The sequence below is a fragment of the Aphelocoma coerulescens genome, chromosome 2 (genome assembly GCF_041296385.1).
Source record: "Aphelocoma coerulescens isolate FSJ_1873_10779 chromosome 2, UR_Acoe_1.0, whole genome shotgun sequence".
Taxonomy (NCBI): domain Eukaryota; kingdom Metazoa; phylum Chordata; class Aves; order Passeriformes; family Corvidae; genus Aphelocoma; species Aphelocoma coerulescens.
In genome coordinates, this window is record NC_091015.1 from 136,969,991 (window position 1) to 136,980,005 (window position 10,015).

Genomic DNA, 10,015 nt, shown 5'->3' on the forward strand with positions numbered 1-10,015 from the left:
AACTGCTCAGTATGCAGAGGTTTGAGTCACATTATTCCCATTAATTTTAATGGGAGTTGCATGGATAAATCTGTGCTGAAATTCATGGGAAGTTAATGTCAAAAGAATTTACTCTTCCCAGCTTTGTTCTCTGAACTTATGTCTGGCTACCTGCACCTCTGTAAAGATCCTGGAGGAAGGAGAGGATGGAGCAGCATAAAGTGATTAAACTGAAAGCATTCAGAGTTTAAGTGGTCTATGGTGTGTGTTCCAAGGTAGGAAATAAGTAATGAAACAGGAGCAAATCTAGTTTTGATCTGATAGTCTCCTAAAAATCTCCTTTGAAAGCATTATCATATTTATCATAGTGTTGTTCACATTATACATAATTTATTTTTTAGTTGTGTAAGAATATATATTCATGTTGAAGTCTGACATTTCAGTGAAGTGTATCAAATGGATTATTATTATTATTATTATAATAAACAATAAAAAAGACTCAGAGGATGTGCTTAGAGTTTAGCTCAAATTGTAGTTAAAATATAGTTGCTGGATTTCTGAGAATTTCAAACTGAAATGAATTGAATCTGAATCCATTTGATATGCCTAAAAAAAGGAAGGAAGTAAAAAAAAAAAGACAAATGCTGAGGAACATAATTAGGACATGTGAAAAAGTTAGGGAATATGAAAAGAAATAGTTAAGTGCTTAGCTCTGGATTCAGCTCCTGCCACCATTACATTTACAGAAATCAGTGGAACTAAACATGGTTCTGAATAAAAGTAGCATATAGTATAAATAAAGGATCAAAGTAATTTTTCAATCTTACTCAAGTCTCAGCCTATTGACTCAAACAGTGAACATCTAATGTGCTTTGAGACTAGTTCAGCACTGCCAAATATGCCATCCAAGTGCAGTTTTCTGGCAGGATTGCATGCAGCTTGTGTTTATTAGATAGGCAGCTATTTGAGTTGATTAGCTACAAACATTTCATGAAAAAGAAATAATTGCTCATTCACTATAAATACATGTAGTTTTCTTCACCACTTGCTGACTCAGCTTCATTTGTGGTCTGAGGAATGAAGTCATATGGGTTTTTCATATTCTTGTTTTAATTTACAGCATTGGGAGGAATAAGAGCAACAATCTGTTATAGCATGCCCTTTCTCTGTTGCCCTGCTCCTGAGGACAGAGGCCAGAGAATCTCTCTGCTGCCTAGTCACCAGCAGACTCTCTTTTGGAGAGCTAGGAAAGGAGGAGACAGCAATGATATCCAATAAACTAAATATACACAGCTGGCAAACAGCTTAGTGGCTGGTGCCAAATCGTGTGAGTAAACCTGCACCCAGATCAGGACTTAGCAGAGACTGGGGAGTGGGCTGGCTTCTTGACTCTCTCCCCGCAAGCAACCCATGAAAACTGAGCTCATCAGTGCCTTTTCCTGCTATCCTGATTTTTTAGTTCAGCAGAACTGAATGTGAGCTTGTGGAGAGCTCTTTGAATGCTGGGCATCTCCAAGAAGCAAAAATTACAACTGACATAACTTTTTACTGGTGCAGTTAAAAGATCATGGTCCTGAATTTCATACTAACATTGGGACCATAACTGCTTTACTGGTTTCTTTTTCAGCTTACTAATATTCCCAGGTAGTGTTCTGATCTGGAATATAGTTAGAACATGGTCATGGCCTGGAAGTAATGAGAAGGAAATAGAAAATGACTTGGCCCCCAGCACGTAGTTAATGAGTCCATCCCTCCAAAAATGTTTCTCTTTACAGAGGGAAATTTGGTTTTATTATTGCTCCTTTTGCTTCTTCGGGATGCATTGGAAAGACTCCTATTTCAGCTCTGGCTGGCTTCTTAAAAATAATAATTACAGACCTTTTTCTCCTCTGAATACCACCTTAGTGTGAATAGCTGGAAACACACATTGTTTTCTTGAGATCCTATCTGATTTTTGACACAGAAGTTTAGAGTAACACTACTTCATATGAAAGGTTATTGAAAACAAGTGACAGAGACCTGGGGAGACAAGAACTATGAACCTGGAGAAAATACATAGATTTAGAGGGATGGGCACTGTCACAGTACCAACCACAGCGAAAGAATTAATGCAATTCACATTTGAAGAAAGAACATACTCAGAAATACAATTACACATGTAATAGATTGCATCAGACATATAGGAGAAAACCAAACTTATCAAAATCTAGAGCCATTTAATGCCATGTGAAAAATGTGGTTTGGTATAAAGTCTGTCCTTATTGTGTGCCGAAAACTGAGAGCTACTTAGAAATCTATCTTCATTTCTGTATTTTCAGAGAATTCCTTTCAGATAAATATTTCATAGAACAGACTTTGCTATAATTAACAGATTAAAACGTGCAGAATTTGTTGAAGAGGATTTCACAGAATAAGATCAAATAATAGCAAATGTCAATGTATACCATCCATGTACATACTTAATTCAGGATCTGTTGAAGGAAAGGAATATGTAGGGAACAAAACAAGGTACCCTTCATATTTAACAATACATTTGCTCTCAGAAGAACGCTTGGAAGATAATAGAAGCAACCCTTAACAAAAGTAAGGTTTTTCAAGTAGTAGGAGTGCTGAAAATGTGTATATATACATTTCATAGTAAAGTTTTGGAAGATGGTGCATAACTTGTAGAAAACATACAGAAGCAACCTAAATAGAAAAAAAATTAAAAGATACAAGCATCTGAGTGCCAGAAAAAAAATACAGATTACAAAAATTAAAACAAGGAGGAGATTACAGGAGACAATGGGATTTAATCTTTGTTGAGGCACCACAGAATAATCTGACCTGAACAAACATGGTCGGATTTTTAACAGACCATTTTTTATAAGTTACTTCAAACAGCTCTTCTAAAGTGAGGACATCTTAGCAGAAAGTTTATCTGCCAGTTATTCCTTTCACTTTCACTGCCTAGTGGAAACTACTGCATCCCTCCTCTCCAGTGACACACAGCAACTGGTGAATGTTTATGCACAGGCAGTCAAATACCATAGCTGGGATTGTTAAAATGGAAAAACTTAGCTTATATGGCAGTTGATATGGTATCCAACTACTGCACAAGCAAGTCATTAGCACTGTGTTTTAACAAAATGAGACTGTAATTAGGTGCCTTTGATTCTAAAGCAGAATGACTTGCACATTTCTGGCTGCTTTTCCCAAAACATGACATCAGAGTAATCAGCCATAGACTGTCATTCTTTGCTCACCCTACATTTTTGCTCCATTAGTAACTCACAACTAGTCCCTGAGCAAGACGAGATTCTCAGTCATCAGGGAGCAATAAATATCTCTGCCAGGCTTGATAAGATTTCTCAGACACATATAGTACTTTTTGTTTTGTTCCTGTTTTTCAATTTCACAAGCTGTCTCTGTGTTGAAGTCAGGTCTGGATCATTGTTGAATTGTGGCTGCTTTGCCTCAGTAGGAATTAACAGTGCTGCTTTGTACTAGCTGTCTTGAATGCAATAGGACCATCAGAATAGCTTTCTTTCTTTCCACAATGTGGGCAGACTGTCCAGAATATCCCATCAACACCAATTTCCACCTGTTGCAGGGATCCCATGGGTCACTAATTGCAGACCAATAGGGGAACCCTCTTTCCTACACTGGGCTGTGGTGACTGCATCTTGGATGGACTGGCAAATCCTACAGTCCTGAACTTTAGTTACCTGTACTCTTTCTCTTGGGATCTGAGCATAGTCTTGTTGGCCCACTGACTTCACCAAGAGCTCTGTGCATTGAACAATTATAGAGCTGGGTCCAGAATCTAGAACTAGACATCTCAAAATGGAGATTAATGACTACATTCACCAGCTATTCCCCAAAATATGTGGTATTACCAGAGGACGTCACAAATGATGTGTGAAATGAGACACCTTTGCAGATTGGCAGTGCACAAAGAGGATAAAGAGAATGACATGTAATTATTACTGTGCTATTAGCTGTGATATTCAACTTACACAAAAGACAGAAAAGTCCAATAAATCCAAAAGCTTTAGATTTGCTTTAAAAATAATAAACTGCTTGGAAATTTCTTGCTAATAAATTTCACCAGGACTTTCTTCTGGAAGGGAGAAGGGTCCAAAGGAAGAAAGGGAGACATTTTAAATTAGTTGACTCATTTTAAAGTTCACTCCCTCCTTTTTCTTCACTTGGAAAACTGCAAGCACCTTTCAGGCACATTAACCTTAAATACTGGAGGGTGAGAAGGAGGGAAGCTATGAAAATACTGAAGTTTTGGGAGGATTCTGGATGTACCTCTATCTGTCAACATAATAGATGCAGTGCTGTTGCTTTTACAGACAGAAATGAAAACAAGATATGTCTACCAAAAGGTGAATTAAGAATTAGTTAAGAATATTTCTTCAATTTTATTAAGGTGGGTTTTGTGGCAAATTATAAAGCATACATTGTCCAATCTGAGAGATAAACTGTTAGCAAAACAGCTTAAATACAACTGAAGAAAGTGTATACACCAGTGTCTATCATCAGTTCTGTAAGCTTCTCAGAGGTAGTTTCAATAAATTCAGAAAGCCCCTGAACATTTTGAGTTAGATATGTCAGGCCTCCAGTTCTGAAAGATGAACAGTATTATTTATATATGAAATGTTTTGAAAGGAAGTTACATGAGCAGAGAAAATCGAAAAATATTAATCCTGAATGTTTCGTCTGTTATGCGGTCAACAGATTTTTTTCACCTGTCCATGGGATTCTTTACTTCTCTTTGTTTAATTGAGAAACGAATAATAAATTTTTGTAAATGCTGCATGATAATTTTATTAAGAAAATAAAAGATCTGCTACACAGTATCAATGTACAAAATTTCAATCAAGATCTGGCCAGCAGATAATCAAAAGACACTTTGAAAAGAAAATTAATATTGAATTGTTTCGAATTGTATCCAGCAGGCATCTGTACTAGGCCCAGTGCTATTCAGTATTCCCAGCAGTGATCCAGAGGTGCAAATACAAATTACCATGCTAAGGGTCTGAGGATGACAGAAAGATTTCTCAGTGAGCACAGAATCATGAAACCAAGGAAGAGGAGATCTCTTTATCAGCTAGGCCCATTTAGGAGAGATAAATGCATAGTTAAATATAATACAAATAGATTTCATCCCCCAAAAATACCCCAAAACCGGGATACAGTGACATGGAATGCCTCAACTCTACAAGGATTTATGGGACCAGCAACTCAACATGAGCTCCCACCATGAAGCTGCATGAACACAGAATGTAATCCTCGAATCCTGACGCAGCTGTTGGAATAAATCCCACAGATCTGTTGTCTATATTTTGATGAGAATGGTGGAAAAAGAAATGGAGACTTCACAAAATTGCATTTAAAATTAATTTGAGAGCAGAAGAAAATTATTTGCTGTAAAAGCATAAACTCAATGTCTTTGATTATCAAAAAGGAGGGTTGAGTATTACTTGATAAAAGGTTATAGATTATGGGAGAAGACTCTCATATGCAGATTCTTTATCCTGAAGGGGAATGTAGCAACATACCCAACCACTCCCACCATCACCCGAAATAAATAAATAAATAAATAAATAAGCTGAACACTGAAAAATCAGAAACAAATTAGTTTTTTACTGATGAAAATGAAGGTGAAATATATTACCCAAAAATGATGAATCATGCCTACTGGCATGTCTTCAAATCATGATACAAGTTAAAATTTCATCATAAATTACCTTTTCCTTAGTTAAATAATAATTTTATTGGACTTGATACCAAATAAATGAAATTGATAAAATTTAAAGGTCCATGCCCACAAACTAGCAGCGGTTGGATTTCAGAAATACAAAACAGAATAGAAGAAGTAAGAAATAAAATAGAGACAAATTAGAATGATCTATTCAAAATTACATTGTCTGAAGATCTGTGGCATGACTTGAGACTTTTGTTATATTTCTAAGTGAGGATCTCTGACTCTAAACCATATGCTCTACTGTGGTATGTATTGCATAACTATGGAAAATGTCTTAATGTAGGTATTTTTCATTCACATAAAATTGTCTGTAAGAATTTATATCCCAGCTGGTATGATGTTATACAGAAACAATATCATGTGTTGTTCTGCAAGTTGTGCATATGTTTAGTTTCTGAGGCCAAAAATCAGGATGTGGTTTGAAGAAAAGTGGGAGGAGTCAACTAGTAAAAGTGTTATACCATATGACAACCTCAAAAAAAAAAAAAAAAGAGCATATCAGTTGGGAAAATATATAGCTGAAGGAGAGAGTGCCTTTACTGCAATAACCAGTGATCTGCTGTGCACATGTGCACATTCTTGTACCACTGGAGTTTTAAAAGTATAGCAACCTGTTGTTTGCATAGTCTGAACATCTGTAGCGATACAGCAAAATCACGTTTTTGTGACGCAATCTGATATTTTGGGCCAGCATTAATAATTCTGAATTTCAGTATATTAGATACATACCAAATTATTAAGACCTCTTACTTATTAAATTAGACATTGGTAATTCATCATTATTATTATTTTTATTATTTTTATTATTATGTATTCATGTCTAAGACAGGAGACAGGGTGGTCATGTCACACTGTAAAGATGTACACTTATAGGCTTGCTGTTGATCTAATGAGGCTTCTGAGTAATTCTCTGCTAGAGGGTAGTGGTCTGCAAGTCAATTTTGTGGGTTTTAAGGATATCAGAATGATAGAACTCATGATTTGGAAAGTGTCCAACCTGTAAATTATTTAACATACCTCATCCTCAGGTGAGTCATGCATCTCCTTAAGTCTGAAAATGTTTTACTGCCAGACCTGGTATGACCAATTGGAAACATGTTTTGATCCCTGAATTAACATACTAGGTCTCCTTGTGTATTTAACTTGGTTTAGAGATTCACAGTGAATTGAAAGTAAACAGCTTCAAACTCAGTAGCACATATATTAATTTCAAAGAATTGAAAATATCTTCAAAAGAAGTTTTATACATCTACTCTTGATATATAAACCAGTTGGAATAGTAGGAAATCACAGCATCTGTAGCTCTATGACTGTTTTCTCTATTTATTTTTTATTTTATTTTTATTCATGTTGAAATTTTCAGGTTTCATATAGAAACATTACTCACCTAAATTTCTCTATTATGTTCAATCAAGTTTTCAGTAATTATTTTTAAATTCTGTGTTTTCTGACTGTATGATTAATGAAAGTAAATAATCACCAGATGTAATGAAATTCTGCTTCTTGAACTTATGCAAGTATTGCAGTTAAAAACATACACAAGTTAGTCATTTTCACAATTAAAACATAAGCCCCAAAGATGCTCCTATTTAGTTAAATCACTCTGGGTTTAATTAAAGACAGATAACAAATTGTTATCAAGTGTTTATCTCTATTTGAGTCTTTAATTTACCAACAATTATAACATATCTATTTTTATCATATAGTAATTATGGTTTCTTCTTTTATAATAGAGCCTGATACATTTGATGGCATCTCGTGAGCATGTCAGTGGTATATGACAAGCATTTCATAGACCTGTGCTTCAGCTGTGAGCTGGCACCTACCACTGGCAAAAATGTAGGTAACAGACACTATTGCCCCTTCACTGATAACCTAAAGAGAAAAATGCTGCGTTCTTATTTTTGATATTATGTTAAAACATCTTAATTCTGTATCTGGTTTGTTAATTTTCTTTCCTACCCTAGATGCTGAAAGCTTGAGACAGGAATCAAATTATGGGGTTTTTTATGTCTCTAGCCTTATAAACTTGGGCCCTTGTTCCAGGCCAGAACACATTTCAAGACTGTTTGCAAGAGCACAGAACTACACTCAGGGTCAAGGCACAGGATATGCCAGAGGACAAATCTTCTTCACAGTCCCATTGCATAGCTCTGTGGTGACAACCAGCCACACTCGAGCAGAGCTAAAGGCTGGCAACAAGGGGCAGGGGTCAGGAGACACACCACCCTCAGCACGCTCCTTGCCCGTTGTCAGAATAAATGTGATTAGTACTGCCAGAATAAACCGTGGAGAGGCTATTGGCTTGTTGTATTTTATATTTATATAGGTTTTCTACAGGTTCCACTAATTTCCTGTTAATTTCCTTTCCTGTATCATAAAATATGCACAGCCATATAGCAACGGTTCTTTTCTGTCACCAAAATTCTCTACAGGAGATTCACAACACAAGTCTTTTTTTTCTTTTTTTATTTTGTTCTGTCAAGAAATAATAATGAAACCAGCCTTCTTATCTAATGGGAAAGACATGGCATTTAAGATGTTAGCCAGACAAAATGTTGCTGAAAGTTTAGTAGCTGAAATATAAGACATGGGCCACGCTAATTTCAAGTTTTTGTGAAGAGGACAGAATTTTGGTAATGATGGGATCTCCTAAAAGAGGCTTTTTTATTTACAGCAACCCTCCTTTCTCTCAGTCTCTAGAGACCTGCATGTTCCAGGGATGATACCAAAAATCAGTCCATTAAACAGTTAAAAAAAAACAAGAAACAAAGAAAATCCAATAAACACCCCATTTAAACTTTGCCTTCGCTGCCTTAGAGAACCACCTCTTTCAGGATGTGTAGTCCAAACTTTCATTTTAAAATCATGAGGTCCAATAGGCAATTTTAAATACACTATGAAACACCTTTCTCTTTCATTGTGAAACTTCTAGAGACTGCACTGCACTACACCAGAAAAAAAGTGGGCATTATCATCTTCTATTTGCAGAGAGGGCAACTAAGATTAAATGCCCAACACACTTCTGAAGTAGCAGCAAAGAACAGGCCCTGGATGATTCTTTCAAGCTACCCTAAGCAATCTGTCAAACAAATATTTTTTTTCCCCTGCCTGAAGACTTTCTTCACTGTGAAAAGTCTTTTTTTGTTTCCCATTATTTTTTAAGAAAATTAGACAATTTCTCTAGTTTTTTGTTTTATATTATATTTATTATTTCTGAGATCCTCTTGTAGTTTGGAAAAATAATAACTTTCCAGGCTGCATTTATTCATTTCTGTTGAATAACCTTGATGTCTTAGTGTTTCCTTTGTGAATGGAAAAAAAAGTCATTACTTGTGCTTCCCCTTAACATCTACATTCTCTCACTTGGTACAGAAACTCTTACTGATGTGTCTAGAAATTGTACTAATTGTCACTAAATTCAAGGGCTTGATTCAGGAAAACATGTCTAAACCAGGAAAGGAAAAAAAAGACAGTGCAACGTTAAAACACAAAGTTAAACATTTACCTACATTTGTATCCAAAAAGATAAATAAATACTGAGTTGGAAGGGTGATAAAACAGTAAAATTCATTGCATGAATCAATAATTTTCCTTAATAAACAGTCTGTTGTCCTAATGAATTAAAAGATAATCTCCTTCAGTTTAAAACAATCTTAAGAAGGGTCAAAGATGTGTCCTGCAAGCTCTGACAGACACTTTAAGTAGTCATTCATTGTAAGCAACGACAGAAACATCCCATCTTCCATGTTCCTCTGGTAGGAAAAAAATCATATAGTACAATGAAATAGAATTTAAACAAATTTAAAGCAATAAGACTTTTCTGCCCCAGACTATGTCCCATTTCTTTCAGAGCTTTCGGAAGCCTTAATGGTTTATAGCAGTGGGCAACAAAGAGTGACCTCTGAACAGCCGGTTCCAGGATTTAGACATGTAAATAATTTTTTCTTTTCAAACTTGAAAATGAAGGCTACAGTTTGCTCTGCCACCACTCATGGGGCTTTTTCTGATGACACAGATGTAGAAGCTTTGAGTAAAATGGAAATGTTAGTTGCCAGAAGCATAACCGTGAGCAAATCCTGGTAGGCGAGATCTCTCATCCCGTTGCAGGTCACCATCTCCTTTCTGTCCCTTGCCTAGTGGCAGGGGCTGTTTCAGTGCTGCTGTGATGTGCTGTGCTGGATCTCGAGCTGGTAATGTGACTTGCAAGGTTTTTTCACATGATTACAGGCAAGAGAAGTTTTAAAGTACACAGCCTGTTAAATTCCGGTAAATATGCTA